This window comes from Cotesia glomerata, linkage group LG2 (assembly GCF_020080835.1).
Source record: "Cotesia glomerata isolate CgM1 linkage group LG2, MPM_Cglom_v2.3, whole genome shotgun sequence".
In the NCBI taxonomy this organism is placed as follows: Eukaryota; Metazoa; Arthropoda; class Insecta; order Hymenoptera; family Braconidae; genus Cotesia; species Cotesia glomerata.
Window position 1 is genome coordinate 28,157,855 of NC_058159.1, and position 20,447 is coordinate 28,178,301.

The 20,447-nt window shown below is 26.4% G+C and overlaps 1 protein-coding gene across 2 annotated transcripts in view; it reads right to left on the minus strand.

The window, feature by feature from the left end:
• The window catches only part of LOC123260220 (myocyte-specific enhancer factor 2), a 64,856-nt gene extending 44,516 nt beyond the window's left edge, over positions 1 to 20,340 (minus strand). Inside the window, exons 1-2 of one of the 2 annotated variants that reach the window (XM_044721249.1) lie at positions 20,207 to 20,340; positions 19,604 to 20,000 (exon numbers count right to left, since the gene is read on the minus strand). The gene's annotated coding sequence lies outside the window, so the exon portion shown is untranslated. The remainder of the gene's footprint in view (positions 1 to 19,603; positions 20,001 to 20,206) is intronic. The other variant, XM_044721250.1, reaches the window with a different exon arrangement.
• Positions 20,341 to 20,447: the final 107 nt, after the last annotated feature.

The window sequence follows — 20,447 nt, forward strand, 5'->3', positions numbered from 1 at the left end:
AAAAAGTTATAAAAAATATGTGACAATTTTATACACCGATAGAAGGATTTGTTTGTTAATGAATATTTTTTAACTGTTAGCAAATATTTATTTAAAATCAAAAGCAAAAATAGCATTTTCTTTTGACACTTTTTATAATCCTATAGCTGGAATACATGATAATAATTCAATTCACTAAATAAATTAACCTTTTTAATATTTATAAATACAAAAGATAATTATGAGCTATGATAGAATTCGGTATTTTACAATAAACGTTATTATAATGTAATATAATTAATACAAATAATTTATAAAAATGATTTTTGTTTATAAAAAATCTTCATATCATATGATATTACAAGCAAAACAAATTCACTCAACAAAATATTTATTAACTGTTAATAAATATTCGTTAACTATTAATAAATAGTTATTAACTATTAATAAATGTACTTTCCTACCAAATAAATATTTATTGAATGTTAAAAAATATTTATTAAAGTTTAATAAATTAAATAATTGTCTTCAAATAAATTAAATTATTAATAGTTAATAAATCCTTTTATCAGTGTAATAATTGCAGTTTTGTTTTTTAGTTAAACGAATCAACAACAAGTACGTATAATGATAAAAAATAAAAAAGAATGCAGTAAATATTTCTGCTGGTATTTTTTAAGACACAACAACTCTGGTGTCTCATTTTTTTTTAATTTATTAAAATTAAAACAAAATAAATACTTCCACGTGTACTTCCTTATAATTTTAGGAATAATAGCCTCCCGTAACTCCGAAAGTAACCACTGCGAACGCTTCAGTCGATTTCATTTCCCCTACCATGGCTTCACTCACAGCGAATATAAATAATTTATAATTGGACTGTTCTTACATCAAAATGTTAAAAAATCACCTTCTAAAAAATACGGAGTTAGACCAATTGCTAATTAGACCGTCGATAATTAATTGGCTATTGCCGAAAAAAATATCAAACATTGAAAAAACATAAATTTATCAGGTTATGAGCTTTTTGATGGCACCAAATTTCACTATAGAAACCCATATAATTAGAAAGATACTTTCATCACAAAATTCGAATCTATTTAAAGTTACTTTGAAAACTTATAATAATAAATTAATAATCATAAGATATAAATTCAGACCAAGACCTTTGAAATAATAGTAATTTCAAGTTAAAAAAACCAATTTTAATATATAAATTTTTCTTATTCTCTTCATTTCAAATCCAGAAAAAATTCTTGAGTAGAGAAAAGAAATTCCTTGATTGAAGATAATAATTTAAAAAACAATAATAGATATTTATTGCCTTTTTGTACATTTTACAATTGCAATAGAGGTTACAGATATTTGGTACATGTAAGATATAAAATATAGTATGTAAGATTGTTATACTTAATTATAATAACAATCTTACATACTATATTTTATATCTTACATGTACCAAATATCTGTAAAGAACAATAATTATTTTGGGCAAAACAAAGTTTTCTTGAGTAAAAAAAAATTCTAGCTTTAATAAAAATTTTATTTGAGCCGAGATTGTTTTGATATTCCTCATTGATTTTTTTGGTTCAAGTAAAACTTTTTTTCTGTAAAAAACTTAAAACTTAAAATCAACAAAAAATTGAAATTTCACAAAATAAATTCAAATTTTAGTTAAAAAACTTAATATGCAAAATCAAACAAGGTTGAAACAATAATTTGAAGGGCTTACCGCACAACTGTATTATGATCATATCAAGTATCTAGTATTGACACCAATAGAGTACCTCCGTTAAGATTTTTAACAGAGTCCATTTTCAACTATCAAACAAAGGGCTGTTCGTCAAACAATTACGTAATTTTCGCGTAATCATGTTTCTGTCACATCTCTCTTTCACAACTCAAAATGTTTTGGTTGCAAGTTTTTTTATATTCTCATTCCATAACTTCGCACAACGAAACCATTAATCTATTCAATGAATTACATTATTGCCATTGTAATCAACGTTATCATTGTAATTTATAATACTTCAATAGTTCCTTGGTATCAATTGAATTTGATAAATAATTATTATTTGAAAAATCCAACCCGGTTTATTAATAGCCCAGATCATTATTAAGATTACTGTCTGTTATCGATTACATTACATTATGACTGAATCTTAATTATTATTTAATACCCATGTCCATTAATCAATGACATTAATCTCTAATGAGACATAAGAGCACTTTAAAATAAAAACAATTATTTAATGTGTAAGTTCAAGTAACTCCGAATTATTAACTGTAAAATTATTGAGAAAAAGTTCGGTGAAATTTGTCTGTATATTTTAAGTGCTTATTTTATGTTCATTATAGAGTATTTCATTTTAATACAATATTTTATTCTTGTTACAAGCTTTTCGGCTGCCCAATTTTAAAACACAGCAACTGCAAAATTTTGATACCTGATTTTTTTTTAATATTTTTGCATTTCTTATAAATTTTAGACCTTAATTTCAAGTATTTTTTCTTAAAAATATTTATATTGAACTTTTTTAAATTCATAAATCAAATCAATTTGGCGCGCAAACTTTTTTTTAATAAGAAAAATTTTTTAAATCTTTTGAAAAAATTCTATTTTCACGCAATATTTTTTTTTGTAGAAAAAATTTTACGTTAAAAATTTTTTATTATAAATTTTTTGTCTAATACAAAATTGCAATTATTAATTTTTTAAGCTTAAATCGAACCGTCCATTAAAAATTTTGATTTTTCAAAAGAAACTTTTTTTTTATTATCCAAGGCAGATAAATTCTTCTTAAATATATTTATTGTACTTTTTTTTCGATTACATTTAAATATTTTTACCTAAAAATATAATTTATCTATATTTATGTTAAATTATTTTACAACATGGAAATTTTTCCGACAAAAAACTACAGTAGTTAATTTTTTTTTATATGAAACAAATTATTTTTTTGTTTCAATAAACATTTTATATCCGCTGAACTATGGAGAGTATTAAAGATAATTTATGAAAAATTGTCATAAAAAATTGCATAGAAAAAAATTTAATATATATTTATTGAATTGGTATTTTAAAATGAATTTTTCAAACTGAATAATTTTTTAAATTGAACTTCATGAAATCTTAACATTTTTTTTTGTATAATAGATGAAATTTAAAATTTTAATAAATTAAAAAATTTTTTAGCTTGAAAAAAACATTTAAAAATATTAATTGATTACAATTTATAAATTTTTTAAGTTATGCAATTATTTGTACTCTTTTTTTATAAATAATCACTGATTGTATCATTCAAAAGTCCTAAGACATAAAAAAGGTGTTTAAAAAATCAATTTCTCAATTTTCAAAGCACAAATAGAAAAATCAAATGTTTGATTGAAATAAAAACCCTCGTCAGTGCAGCGGATATAAATATAAGAGAAAAATAATAACAATAATAATAATAATAATAATGAATAAGCCGGTAGCGGTATAAGTAAGAAAATTCAGCATCTCCAGGAAGACGACAATAAATTTGAGCTCCCTCATGCGTTATCGCTCTCGCTCGATCGCGTACACACTTTCCCGAGAGGAGTGGATGGATGTCCTATAACTTCATCTTCCTCTCTTTTTCGCTTCTCTTCTCTTCTCTTGAGAGTATCCACACGCATCAGATACGTATTTCGCTTTCGCAGCCCAGCTAGTGTAGCATGCACTGAAGAGGATAGAGGATAGAGCATGTAGGATGCAAGTAACCGAGCAAGCACGCAAGTTAAACAGCCTCGCAGAGTAGGCACGGGTCACAGGCGCCGGGAGTAAAGAGAGTATTAAATGCGTGCGCCGTTGACGGTGCGTAAGCTTGAAACGCGACACCGTACTAGAGCCGGCGAATGCGCCCGAGTCACCCGGCCAAGGGGAAATCATCAAGGCAGCACCAATACCAATACCATCAACTCAACCCAACCTTATATCACCTACATCTATATAGTATACATTTCTCATATCATGTGTGTGCTCATATATGTACTCATATCGTCAGAGCCGTGACTACGTCAACCGGAGATTTACGTCGCACCGGCTGTATGGATGTCCAGGCATTACTTTCCTTTCCTTTACTTTGCATTTGCTTATAGTATTATTATTATTATTACTTATATTTTGGTTTTTAAATTTATATAATTTCAAAATTCCACCACACTCATATTTAATAATAATAATAATAATAATAATAATAATAATAATAATAATAATAATAATAATAATAACAATAATTTTTACTCCTAATTTATTATTATTATTATTATTATTATTATTATTATTATTATTATTTTTATTATTATTATTATTATTATTATTATTATTATTATTATTATTATTATTATCTATATTATTAAGAGAATCAAAATTTTGTGGCCAGTGTATTTATATGATAAAATGGATTTTTATAGTTAAATTTGGTATCGTTTGAAAAGTCTTGACCTGAAGTTGTGCTTTGTCATGGTTTCATATTATTTTCACCAATAGTCAATTTATGATGATAAGTATTTGGTCTGCATTCGAAAATGCTCTATCTCTAAATACATAATTAAGAAATGACCCTGTATCTTGTGAACTATTGACATTTTTAGAGATATAAGCTCATTCCTATGTTACACTCATCAAGACCTTTCATTTGAGTACCCACATGCATTTTTATATATTTTTCATATATACATATATATAAAATATATAAATATATGAAAAATTGATGTGGGTACTCAAAAGAAAGGTCTTGATGGGTGTAACATCGGGATGAGCTTTTATCTTTGAAAATATCAATAATTAAGTAATGAATTTGTATTTTATGCACAATTGAGATTTTTAAAGATATAAGCTCATCCCGATGTTACACTCATCAAGAGCTTTCATTTGAGTACCCACATGCATTTTGATATATTTTTTATATATTCATATATATAAAATATATAAATATATGAAAAATTGATGTGGGTACTTAAATGAAAGGTCTTGATGAGTGTAACATCAAGATGAGCTTATATCTTTAAAAATGTCAATAATTAAGAAATTACCTTGTATCTTGAGAACTATTGAAATTTTTAAAGATATAAGCTCATCTCGACGTCACTCTTATCGAGATCTTTCATTTGAGTATCCACATCAATTTTTCATATATTTTATATATTTATATATATTAATATATGAAAAATATATAAAAATGCATGTGGGTACTCAAATAAAAGCTCTTGATGAGTGTAACATCAAGATGAGCTTATATCTTTAAAAACGTCAATATTTAAGAAAGTACAGTACAATTTATCAAAAGTTATTATTTAATAAAGCAAAATTTTAATTTTTTATAGTTCACAAGTCACGGCAGTCACATAGTGACTGCGAGGTTGCTAGTTATTATTATTATTAATCTAAGTCGAATTTCTTCAAAAATTTAATTATTTGTTATTGAATAGCTTGAGTGGAAGATCAACTAGCAATCATCAGGAAGGTGGAGGTTTGAATCCTGGCTTGGATCCGAGTCTCCATAATTTTTTTTTTCAATGATCATTTCTATTGATTTAAATTTAATAAAAATGTAATTAAATTATCACTTCAATAAACATTGAGAAGGATCATTCTTGACTTTAATGTGTATAATTGAAAAATAAATAATGAAAATTGTTAAAAAGATTGATCTTGGCTTTATGTTATTATTATTAGCAATAATAAAAATGCGACCATTATTGCATTGTATGTAAGTGAATATAAGAAATGATATAAAAAATGACCGAAAGTATACCGCCATATAATGATCGAGATAACGTAAGTTGACTGTAAGCAGAGAAGGACAGACACGAGGAATGGGAGAAGAACTCTGGCAGCAGCTGCTGTTGGGCGCGTGCGGCGTCGAACCTTTTAAGGTGCGATCGCTGGACGCTTGGCGTCGCAACCGCCCCTCTTACATTTCTTACATCTTCTTCGTCTTCTTCTTCTTCTTCTTCTTCTTATATTATGCTTCATCAGCATCTTTCCTCTAATATAGAGCGCAGAGATGTACAGCTACTTCAAGCTGTAGCCGAGCAGCTACGAGTTCTCTCGAAAGCTCTCGCCAATCTTACAACCTCCGGCTAATTACATGCCGGACATTTTTTGTTTGCCATTTCAAGTCAAAAATTTGAAAATTTTTTAGTTTTTTAGAGGTTCAAAATTTTTTTCGGTTCTTAATATTCATAAATTTCATTGCTACACACAAAAAAAATTTTTTAAATTAAGTACATAATTTTGAAGAATTTAATCTTCTTGATTTGAGTAAAAAAATTCTTGAGCTAATAAATTTTTCTTGATTTAAGGAAATTTTACTCGATTCAGAATTTTTACTCTTGATTCAAAATATTGTAATTGTAATTTATTGAAAGAGGCCGTAGGACGTAGTCCTCTAAAGGCCAAAAGCATATACAGAGTATACAAAATATCTTAAAATTAAGTACAGATCAATATAATTTTAATTAAAAATCAAAAACAAAAAGTGCTCATAAGCTATTATCGACAATCAAAATAGATTCTTATAATGTTAATGTTAATATTGATAGGTCTCTCAACGTCAATTTTATCACAATAATATAAATTTAATTAATCAAGATTAATAATGAATACTGAAACAAAAACAGTCTACTTCAAGTCTTATACCATATTGCACAGGATAGCAAATAACTAAATTGCACTTGGTCAAAAATGCAGAATACACACTTAGAGATCGGCACGCTCAGTAGCTAATAAGTGTTTATAACAACTTGTTTTAAATATTGCTAGTGAGTCAGCTGCTGCACTGATAGAAGGATTTGTTTATAGTTAAAAATATTTGTTAATATTTAACAAATCATTTATTAGAGACCACTTTTTAGTCCTTAACAAATATTTCTTAGTATTTAAAAAGATTTATTAATATTTAATAAATGAATATCTGATTTATTAAATACAAACAAATCATTTTAAATACTAAGAAATATTTGTTTGATACTAAAAAATGGTCTCTAATAAATGATTTGTTAACTATTAACAAATATTTTTTTAATACAAATAAATCCTTCTATCAGTGTGTTATTGATGGCGGCAAGGAATTCCAAAAGGAAGTCCCCAGAACCACAAAGGAGTGCTGAAGAATTGAAGTAAGTGGAATCGGCGCCAGAAGTGTATCAGTCCGATTATTGTCCCTATGTCTCGCGACATTATGGTTCATCCTTATTCTATCCCTATTTACCCTCTTGACAATTATTCAGTGTATAAGTTTTGCAAGTATCAATTACATCTTGTAATTTCATTTTTTTTAATAAAAATTTACTATGCTTTTTTTTATGTCTTCATGATAATTTTTTTTTATTGACTATTTCGAGATTTGCGTATAATAAAATAATTGCTCATAAACAAAGTAGAGAAATTTTTTTTTAATTGTTAAATAAATGTTTTATGTATTGAAAATATTTTTTAAACTTAAAAATTCTTCAATTAATTTGGTGTTTTAGATTAATAATTATAAGAGTTCAATTTATCTAAATTTGTATTGACTAAATAATAAAATTTAGTGTTTACATCGTTAAATTTAACTTTTTATTTTATTTAAACGTTAAATTTAACATTGTTTAAAAGTGGAATTTTTTGAATAATATTTTTACACACTTAAAATTTACCGCGCAATATAAAATTGCTATTTTTTTTTAAGAAATTTTTCAACAATTTATTTCAGCAATTTCTTCTTTAATAGTTTCTTATCACATAAAAAATTTATTAACTTAACTGGCAATAAATTTAAGTATCATTCAGCATATTTTGAATTCTTGTAACTTCCGTTCTCCTTTATTTTTGGTCCAACGATCTCAATTCACTCCGAATGTTTTGGTATAAAAAGTTCAAACACGCAGTGTTGAAATCACACTAAATACCGTCAGTAAATGATTAGAGTAAACAGCAAAAGTTAAAATCCCAAATTTTGCGCTAAATATTTAAAATACAAAAAATAATTTCGCAAAAATTTCTTGTTTTATAAAAAAAATCTTTATTAATTTTCTCGTAACTTCAATTTTAGGCGCAATATTGAGATATCAAGTGAAGAAACTATCAAAATTTAATTGTAAAAAAAAAATAATAATAAAGTTAGCCGACATTTTTGATTTTTTGATTTTGCTTAATTAATTAAATTATAACTAAAAAATATTTTTAAAAAATTGCACTTATAGTTTTTTAAGTTTTTAACAAATGAAAAATTTTTTTTTACTTTTTTTCTAATAATTCTTTGATATAAAAACTCATAAAATTTTTTAGATGTCGGCTAACTTTATTTTCATAAAAAAAAATCTAAAAATTTGTTTAAGTTCAAAGAATAATTAATAATTATAGTAACGAGCCCATAAAAAGTCTCAGTTCATTGATGAAAACTTATAAGAAAATTGAAAGAAAAAAAAAAAGCCCAGTAGCTTTTAAAGGTCTCGAACTTAAATTTAATAACAAAATAATGAAATAAAACGTATATAGCTAGCAGGGAATTGAGCATTTATTGATAATACTTATTCATTTGGCTTCTTTTTTTATTATTATGATCTTGAGCTCTAGTTAAACTTGGCAGAGGTCGGGTTCTCAGTGGAGGGTTTGGGGTAGTTGGTTTGTGGAGCAACAGGCAACCCCAGCAGGACTCAACTCTGGGCCACTGTGTTCCGAATGAGGACACCAAAAAGAACCGTGGAGGGCTTGCTTTATTGATGGGCTCCCTTGGTATTTCATCACGACAAAATAATAATAGTCATAGTCCCAGTCATAGTCATAGTCACAGTCATAAGTATGAATAAACCTTTAAATACGATTATATCAATTTAACACTCGTAATTTATTCATAACTGACGTAATAAGACATCTACGTTGTACAATAAAAAAAAATATCTGTATTTACGTATCCGATGTTTGTACGAGATAAAGGAAAAATAAATAATAAAATACAAGAAGGAAGTATGTGTGTTACTTGTTGAACAACCTTCGGTTCGCGAAATTACCAAAGTCACTGCCTACACGTGAGTAACTCACTAAAATAAAACAAAACTCTATATCTAACTACTTACAATGCACTTCGTTCATATTTATAGTGATATATATTTATATTAAGCAAGTATAAAAATATTCATCGCGGCTATTAAAAACTGACCGGCTGTGGGGACATTCAAAATAATATTAATCGTCAATAAATTGAGGGTATAGTTTTGTAGTTGATATATTACTATTACCCACGATCCGCGACCCGCGACCCAGGAATTGACTCTAGCCATTTAATAGCAAAGGTAAGCTCTAGTATAGTGTCGTTGTTCATTGGTACGGACGGAGGTTCTATTCTGTTCTGCCTCAAATACGTTCACTGATAGTGATATAGTTTGAGCAAAACAACGTATATAGATGTACATCTAATGTACTGAGACTGACTACTTGGTCTAGAGTCTAGACACACACGGGTATATATTTATGAGGACACAGGAGGGTATATTTATCGATTTCATTGAGCTTTCCGTATCCCCCTCTTCTGTATTATACTCCTTCATAGTTTACTCTTTCGTTCTATACTCTTTTTGCTTATAACCACCCTCTTATGCTCTTATGAACTACAGTATATTCTTTATTACCTTTTTTTTCATTAATTTTTAATAATAATAATAATTGACGAAAAAAAATAATATTTAGGAAGACTAATTGTTTTGGATGAAAAAATGTTTACATTAGCCAAGACTATTTTAGTCTTTCTCAAAAATTTTCTTGGTTCAAGTAAATCATTTTTTTTTACTTCTACCCACACTTATTAAAAAAATAATAATATTATTTAATTTTCTTTGAAATAATATAGCATGAAAATTGTTTTTAAAACCTAATTTATTTTTGATTAATTTATTTTAAATAAAAATTAAAAATTTAACTTTTAATTATCATGTTTACTTTACCGAAAAGTTGGATTCTACGTCTAGCCATTCAATAATAATATTTTTTCATAAACACAATAGACATCAAACAAAAATCTTGTGTCAATGTCATCGATTTTGAACAAAATATTTATTTTTAAGCATCATTTGTCAACAGTAAGCTATTTGAGTTTCATTTATTAAATTTTGAATCCTTTTGACATTTGACTCATTTGCAGCACATGTCTTTGAGTTTGATGAAAAAACATGTTTTGTTATTTTTTTCGAATAATTTACAGAAATTCGGGAGTCATTTGAGATTCAAATTTTTTAGATAAATCGATCATTGTATTAAACTTCATACTTTATACCTCCGAAAAAAAATAAATAAGCAGTCATAAAAAATAAAATTCATGACACTGAAGTTGAGAGACATTAAAAATTTTTTTAGAATTTTATGGCAATTAAATTATTATAAAAAACATTTAATTAAAAAGTTCTACATGTGAAAAATAATAAAAATCATAAGTGAAAATTTTTAGAAGCATTTTTTTATTGTAATTGATTTGTTAAAAAAATTTTTTTAATTGTTGACGGCTAACTTCAGTATCATTAAAATTCTTAAAAAGAAGAAATAATTTTTATCAACCTAAAAACACATAAAAAATATAAATTCAACTTGCAAGTTTTTCTCAATGAAAAATAAATAGCAGGTTATAATTTATAGAAATTGGGAAATTATTATAGAAGTATCATTTGAGATTCAAATTTTTTAGATAAATCATTCTATTAAATTTCATACTTTATACCTCCGAAAAAAAAAAATAAGCAGTCATAAAAAATAAAATTTAAAAAAAAAGAAATAATTTTTATCAACCTAAAAACCCATTATAAAAAATATAAATTTAACTTGCCATTTTTTCTCAATGAAAATTTAATAGTAGGTTATAATTTATAAAAATTCGAGAATTATATATTATAGAAGTATCATTTGAGATTCAAATTTTTTAGATAAATCGATTATTGTACACTGATAGAAGGATTTGTTTATATTTAAAAATATTTGTTAATATTCAACAAATTATTTATTAGAGACCACTTTTTAGTCCTTAACAAATATTTCTTAGTATTTAAAAAGATTTATTAATATTTAATAAATAAATATCAGATTTATTAAAGAGAAACAAATTATTTTAAATGCCAAGAAATATTTGTTTAATACTAAAAACTGGTCTCTAATAAATGATTTAATAAATATTAACAAATATTTTTAATTATAAAAAAATTCCTATCAGTTATTAAATTTCATATTTTATACTTCCGAAAAAAAATAAATAAGCAGTGATAAAAAATAAAATTTTAAAAAGCAGAAATAATTTTTATCAAACTAAAATATAATTTTAACTTGCAATTTTTTTCTCAATGAAAAATAATTTATATTTTACTTCCTACAAATTTAAATTAAGTAAAAATAAGGACTAAAAAAAATGATGTAATTAAATTTTCTAATCGTGTTCCTCGAGATTACATAACTCGGTAAGGTAAGATATATAATATCAAATATATATGTATATATAAATTTAATATAATATAACATATATAAGGGGTTGCGGAAAAGCCTTGCTGGTTGGTTAGTTGGGTGTGTGTACATACGTGGGTAGAAATCGTGGGTGGTCTGGTCTATACTCGGTTAACTCTATAAGAGATGTGAACAGGTGAAGCAAGGTAATACAGGTAAAGTTGTGGGGTTGAATTGCCGATACACTTACACATGTGTCTTACATATAATAGGTAAAAGGAACATACACCTATATATCTATAACATAACATCAGCGTGCACGTCGTGCAGGTAAAAAAAACGTTGCCATGGATACGACCATGGCCACCCTCAATCAATACACGATGGGGTGTTGGTAAGTTTGGTGACGCAGGAGAGAAATGCCCACGTGGTCCTATGCCACGTGCAGGAGCTTTCTTTTAACTTTTATTATTTTTTATCTCTACTCCCTTCTGATGAGCGAACCGTTTAAGCATACATTCATCCATACACACAAACAAACTGATTATTATATGCTGGGATCCTATGCTCTGTTATGCTACGCTATGATGTGTTCATGTATGATGTTACGTGTGGTTGCTGTTAAGTATGCAGTACATACACAAAGCTTCACAGGATGGGTATGGTACTTCTTGGGTTATATTATTGGTGCCGGTTGGAAACTCTCTATGGGGTCCATAAGTTCACTCAACTAGACACATGCTCGTTTCACGAATTTTACTCCTCTGAAATATTACTTTTTGTTTATTACACAGAAAAAAAAGTTCACTTGAGCCAGGAAAATATTTTTATTCCTAATTATTTTCTTGAGCGAAAAAAAAATTTTTTTTTGACACGAAATTTCCCTCAATAGTTTGATTTTTAGCGGTGCGTTTAAAATTTACCATTTTACTTTGTAAATATTGACATTGCTTATATAGAAATTTTAGTAACTGTAGTTTATATTTTTTACATATCATAGAATCATTTTTTAGGTACGAAATGATAAATATCAAAGTCAAAATTCTTAATTATTATACTTTAACAATTTCGACATTCATATCGACATTCTAATTAACAAATTGTCTAACTCCATTTTAGAGTCTTCCATTTGTACGAAAAAAACAATTAGTTCAAAATTTATTATCACTTTAAAAAACCATTTAATATCATTACTATATACTGAAGGTATAATGTTTTGGTTTGAATCATTCAAATAATTTATAATTGGACTATTGCTAAACTAAAATGTTAAAAAATCACCCTCTTAAAAATAAGGAGTTAGACAAATTGCTAATTAGACCGTCGATATAGCGAATATTACTGTTTGAAATAGTATTTTTTTCCTTTAAATAATAAATTGTACACAGAAAAAAAGGTTCACTTGAGCTAAGAAAATATTTTTCTTCCTAATTATTTTCTTGAGCGAAAAAAAAATTTTTTTTGACAAGAAATTTCACTTATTCCAACAAAATTAATTCTCTTGCTTTGAGAAATACGTATCTTGATCCAAGAAAATTTATTTAAGTCAAGAAAATCTTGTTTTGAGAAAATTCAGCCTCTTGCTCCAAAAAATTTAGTTCTTGATAGAAATAAATTTTCTTGTCTTGAGAAAATTTCTCTCTTGCTCCAAAAAATTAAATATAAAGATAGAAGTAAATTTTCATTAATATTTTTATTGATTAACAAGTCAAATGGAAAGATCAAATAATATTGAATCATTTAATTTCATTCAATATCGATAATTGCACGCTAAAATAATATAAAATGGATATCAAATATTCAAGAGAAAAATTTTCTCAAGGTGAGAAAATTTTTTTCTCAGCTGAAATAGGTGGCGCTGCTTCCCTAAAGTATCTAAAAATCTTGATCAAATATAAAAATTTATTGTATCAAGTATTTATGATAGAATTAAGAAAAAATTACTTCCATTAAGATTAGAATTTCTCGAAAAATTTTTACTTCGTACACAACTTCGGTCTTCCTTCAGACTACCGAAAATTTTCTTGAGCCAAGAATTTTATTCTCTAAAGAAATTTTTCTTTGTGTTTAGCTCACTTTTTTTTCGATAAATAAATCAATTAATAAATAAAAAAAAAAAAAAAAATCTAAAGCTAATTGCTTTTTTTATTAAATTAATTAACCCTTGTTTTTTTGAATTTATATTTTTCTAAACTTATTTTTAGATCTTATAATTGACGTTTTCAGTTTCACCGATTAATTATTTCATCCTTTTTATTTCGATCAATACTATGCTAATTGTAAGCTGGTGAATCTTTTAAAAGTTAATTTTTTTTTTTTAAATTGAATTTATTCAACTGGTGATAAATATTAACAAATAAAAATCAGAATTTTTTGTGTGGTTAATTTTATAAATATTTAACAGAATTTATTTGAGCTTTTTTATTTTTTCAATTATACTTCAAAAATTTTAAATAAAATTAATAAAACAGTGAAATTATAAACTATAATTCAAGATTAATATGTATTAAACGGATCAAAAAGTTTGAGAATAAATTAACTTGATATTGATTATGATTTTAATTATTCAATAGTACAATTTATTGCTATAATTGGAGATAGAAAAGTAAAAATTGAAGTATTAATTAAAAATAGTTATAATTTAGACAGCTGTTAGATAAGAAACTAGATCCGGAAGTTGTGAGAGCATTAGAATAAGACCTTGGCGATTGTAAAGAATGAATAGAAGCAATGACGGAAACAACACTACAGCACAGGGAAAGAAGTAAATATATAGATAATCCAATAATAATAATAATAATAATATTTATAATAATAACAACTAAACTATATAATATTGCAGACAAACTCGCATTTTTGAGATAATAAAAAGAGTAAATGTTTAGGTCATAGGCGTTGTTACGTTTTAAAATTATTCCGAGGACCCACATTGAATATCTTTTGTTCGCAGAGGTCGTGACAATATGAACTTCAGGTATTATTATTATCATTATTATACAAAAACAGATTTTAGATTTTAGTGTTTATCATAATTCTCATCGTAAGTAAACCGTCGAGGTATCGTTTTAAGATACATTGTTATCTGTTGTTGCGTAGGTCTAGGTTCTACAGATTTTATCTGCAACAGATTAACGCTGATATTGACACTGAAGGCTTTTTTATGTAACGTTTCCTGTTGTGTACCTTTTTTCTAGACAAGTATTTATAAATATGTTTTTTTTTAATTTCGTCTCGTTTCATTGAAAATACACGGAAAAAAGTAAACTGTAATAAATAATGGTTGATTTGTAATAAGTAATGATCAACTCGAAAAAATTACCATTTCAAACAGTAAAATCGTGATTTTAATAATCACTTTATAATAGTTATCATTTAAATGCTACAATTTATTATTTACATGAAAGAAAATACTATTTCAAATAGTAATATTCGCTGTGTGAATGTCGAAAATGTTTAAGTATAATAATTAAGAATTTTAACTTTGATATTTATCATTTCGTACCTAAAAAATGATCACATGATATGTAAAAAATATGAACTACACACAGAAAGAAAAATTTCTTTAGAGAACAAAATTCTTGGCTCAAGAAAATTTTCGGGTGCCTGAAGGAAGACCGAAGTTGTGGCCGAAGTAAAATTTTTCTTAAAATTCTATTCTTGGTGGAAGTAATTTTTTTCTTAATTCTATTATAAATACTTGATACAATAAATTTTTATATTTGATCAAGATTTTTAGATACTTTAGGGAAGCAGCGCCACCTACTTCAGCTGAGAAAAAAATTTTCTCACTTTGAGAAAATTTTTCTCTTGAATATTTTATTCCCATTTTATATTATTTTAGCGTGCAATTATCGATATTGAATGAAATTAAATGATTCAATATTATTTGATCTTTCCATTTGACATGTAAATCAATAAAAATATTAATGAAAATTTACTTCTGTCTTTATATTTAATTTTTTGGAGCAAGAGAGAAATTTTCTCAAGACAAGAAAATTTATTTCTATCAAGAACTAAATTTTTTGGAGCAAGAGGCTGAATTTTCTCAAAACAAGATTTTCTTGACTTAAATAAATTTTCTTGGATCAAGATACGTATTTCTCAAAGCAAGAGAATTAATTTTGTTGGAATAAGTGAAATTTCTTGTCAAAAAAAATTTTTTTTTCGGTCAAGAAAATAATTAGGAAGAAAAATGTTTTCTTGGCTCAAGCGAACCTTTTTTTCTGTGTACAATTTATTATTTAAACGGAAAAAAATACTATTTCAAACAGTAATACTCGCTATGTGAATGTCGAAAATGTTAAGGTATAATAATTAAGAATTTTGACTTTGATATTTATCATTTCGTACCTAAAAAATGATCACATGATATGTAAAAAATATAAACTACAGTTACTAAATTTCTATACAAGCAATGTCAATATTTACAAAGTATAAATGGTAAATTTTAAATGCAACGCTAAAAATCAAACTATAATTATTGATTTGCTTGGACTGATAAAATATATATTTTAAAAGTAGAATTTTTACTGTTTCAAATGTTAAATTCTCCGAGTGTGATACCTTCCCCTTCTTCTCATAGTATAGACTATATATTAAAACGGCAATTTTTACTGTTTGAAACTGTAATTTTTTAAGATGAGAGAGTCGTTATTTACTATAGTGACACCTAATAATCACATTTTCAATTTTAAATTATAAATTGTGGCTTTTAGACTTTCTACATTAAGTTCTGTAATATTTACATTTGTTCCACCCCGATGTCCGCTGTACTGTTTGAAACTATAAAAATGAACCGGAATTCGAGTGAATTTTACAATTTACTTTTCTCCGTTTATATTGTTATATCATTTGATTTGGATTATAATTGATCAGATATGAAATTTAATTTTTAAAGTCATATTTCAAAACATTAATTTCTTTATAATTATTTTATAAAAAAAAACCTTTTTACTTTTTTTTACAATCATGTGTACATGCAAACAATTGTTTACAACTATTAAAGTTTGTGCTGATGTTAATGTTCACCTCAATCAATACCGATAAATCAAGGGTAAAGTTTATGCTCATTATTTTTTCGGTCATTAAACAAACGTACGTATCGTGTTTAATGCTCAGCATTATCAGTTTTCGATGATGACCCGGTCAAAAGGATACTGAATAAGACTTTGAAATTTAAGATTTTATATCTTAATCTTCAATCTCAATACTCAATACTTAAATCCACCTTTTTCTTCACTAAGCTGTCCTATATAACAAAATAAGTTACAAGTTATCTAACAAGTAAGTGGAAAATAATTAATAGTATAAATATGAACATTTAGCACCTGATCACCCGTTTTCGCTTAATAATACATAACATTTATGTTATTGATTAGTACATTTTGTACTGTGTGTTCAATTTTTAGAATATTATCACAATATTTCAAAAAAATTATTCACATTCACATCCGCTAAGTTAAGTACTTTTGATTAAATTATTCATTAATAAAATAATAAACCGCGTGACAATGTATCATATCAACAATAGCTTTGATCTTGGAATTTAAAAGACATCTTATGTATCTTGACATAATTTAGCTGTCACATTAATCATAATTATTGCATGTAATAAAATTTAATTTACTAATAAATAAATAAATAAATAAAGCGACAGTTTTCTGTCGTACCGATTTAGTAAGACATAGGCAAGCAGATGGCAGTATCAGACACTAGTCCCTCAGAGAAGGGCAATGTAAGAAAATCCCTGGTATGCAAGCACCCGATGCAAGCAATTTTTTTTAATTTATTTTCATTTTTTTTTTTTCAATCTTCCAGTCTTGCGAGACACGAACCGGCTAAGTAAAAGTATGAATTACTCAGCTAAGTTTCCTACAGGTTTCTGTTTATCACAGCGGCTGTAATTTATATTCAAAAAAATACTCCGATTTATACAATAAAGCAAATATTAATTGAATTAATAATATAGTAAAAAATATTAATAAAAATAAACTTTTTTATAGAAAGTAAATAAATAATTAATGCATAATTGTAAGCATGATTTTAAACTTTTAAATGATGTCATTCATCAAGGTTGTCAATGAAATAAAGTATCATAGCTACTTGTTGGTATTTGATAACAATATATACATGTCTACATATTTATATTATAATACATATGTATATAATATAAACTTCTCGGTTTACTCTGAAGAATAATTTACAAAACCAATCCTAACCAGTCTCAACCTAGTCAGTCTAGTCCACATGGGTAACTACCAATATTAATATTAATATTAATATCTAAAGAAAAATCCATGCACAGAAAAAAGGGTTTTAAGCCAAGAAAATATTTTTTTCCTAATTATTTTCTTGAGCGAAAAAAAAATTTTTTTTGATAAGAAATTTCACTTATTCCAACAAAATTAATTCTCTTGCTTTAAAAAATGCGTATCTTAATCCAAGAAAATTTATTTAAGCCGAGAAAATCTTGTTTTGAGAAAATTCAGCCTCTTGCTCCAAGAAATTTAGTTCTTCATAGAAGTAAATTTTCTTGTCTTGAGAAAATTTCTCTCTTGCTCCAAAAAATTTAATATAAAGATAGGAGTAAATTTTCATTAATATTTTTATTGACTAACATGTCAAATGGAAAGATCAAATAATATTGAATCATTTTTTTCATTCAATATGTATAATTGCACGTTAAAATAATATAAAATGGGTATCAAATATTCAAGAGAAAAATTTTCTCAAGGTGAGAAAATTTTTTTCTCAGTTGAAGTAGGTGGCGCTGCTTCCCTAAAGTATCTAAAAAATCTTGATCAAATATAAAAATTTATTGGGTCAAGTATTTATGATAGAATTAAGAAAAAATTACTTCCACCAAGAATAGAATTTCAAGAAAAACGTATCTTGATCCAAGAAAATTTATTTAAGCCAAGAAAATCTTGTTGTTTTGAAAAAATTCAGCCTCTTGCTCCAAAAAATTTAGTTCTTGATAGAAGTAAATTTTCTTGTCTTGAGAAAATTTCTCTCTTGCTCCAAAAAATTAAATATAAAGATAGAAGTAAATTTTCATTAATATTTTAATTGATTAAAATCTCAAATGCGAAGATCAAATAATATTGAATCATTTCTTTTCATTCAATATGTATAATTGCACGCTAAAATAATGTAAAATGGGTATCAAATATTCAAGAGAAAAATTTTCTCAAGATGAGAAAATTTTTTTCTCAGCTAAAGTAGGTGGCGCTGCTTCCCTAAAGTATCTAAAAATCTTGATCAAATATAAAAATTTATTGTATCAAGTATTTAGGATAATTTGAATTAAGAAAAAATTACTTCCACCAAGAATAGAACTTCAAGAAAAACGTATCTTGATCCAAGAAAATTTATTTAAGCCAAGAAAATCTTCTTTTTTTAAGAAAATTCAGCCTCTTGCTCCAAAAAATTTAGTTCTTGATAGAAGTAAATTTTCTTGTCTTGAGAAAATTTCTCTCTTGCTCCAAAAAATTAAATATACAGATAGAAGTAAATTTTCAGTAATATTTTTATTGATTAAGGGGGTCTTAACATGCCAAATGGAAAGATCAAATAATATTGAACCATTTTTTTCATTCAATATGTATAATTGCACGCTAAAATAATATAAAATGGGTATCAAATATTCAAGAGAAAAATTTTCTCAAGGTGAGAAAATTTTTTTCTCAGCTAAAGTAGGTGGCGCTACTTCCCTAAAGTATCTAAAAATCTTGATCAAATATAAAAATTTATTGTATCAAGTATTTATGATAGAATTAAGAAAAAATTTCCACCAAGACTAGAATTTCAAGAAAAATTTTCATTTCGACCACAACTTCGGTCTTCCTTCAGACACCCTAAAATTTTCTTGAGCCAAGAATTTTATTCTCTCAAGAAATTTTTCTTTCTGTGCGGAAACCTGATAGCGCTCTATCACTGTACTAACTAATCCACGCAATCTCTACAAAAACAAAACTCAAAAGAATATACAATCCATATAAAAGACAATTAAAAAGTAATAATTAAATACAGCTGAACAATTGAGAATCTTAAGATTAATGCAGCTGAGTAAAGCCAAAGAAGAACTCTTGGCAGGGGGGAAAGTCAATGTCACATGCCTTTAGTGGCCTTCGTGTTACCAGATATTAGGCTATATCGTTTTGATAATGATAAACAGGCAATGCGCGTCCGGGTACTCACGTTTTTTTTTTCTTTTTCGTCGTTCGGCTTCTTCTCCCTCCGACCTTCTCATCTGCACCGGCTTGACTCCGTTCCCGCGGCGTCTCTTCACCACAGTCTCTTCTTCTTCTTCTTCTTCTTCTTTCTTCTTCTCCTTACAAAACTTTTATTTTTCTTTAACTTACAACCAACAACTACTTCTCTTAACGTTTCACAAACTATCTTTCTTCTTCACTCTCTCCGCACAATCTCCCTCTTTATTACTCTATCACACTATCTTCTTTTTGGCTTAACAAATTCCCGAGAGCGTCTCTCTTCTCCATGAGCACCACTTGAGTTTTAATTATATAAATATACATATACATATATATTATTCACTTGTTCACCAACATTGTACATTGCACTCCTGTCAACACATCTATAAAAATAATAATTACAATATTAGTATCAATATCAATACTTAACAATTATAAAATAACATCAATAATAACAAAACAATTATAAAGATTTAGATAATTAATAATAGTTTATAATAAATATTATTATTATATTTTTTTTAAAAATAATAATTAAAATAATTATTTTTCAGATAGTAATAATAATAATAATAATAATAATAATTACACATGTACATGAGAGTGTCAAGTCCCCGAGTTTTGATCAAAACCACAATTTTCGTGACGTCATGCGGGCGCGGGCATGCGCAATTGTATTTCGGTGTTTTTCCATCTACCACACCGCGCGCGAGACACACTACTTTATATATATATGCACATATATAATATATCTATACAGATATACACATCAATACATATATACACTCATGTAAGCACTCTTTTTGGATATATGTCCATATAAATATATA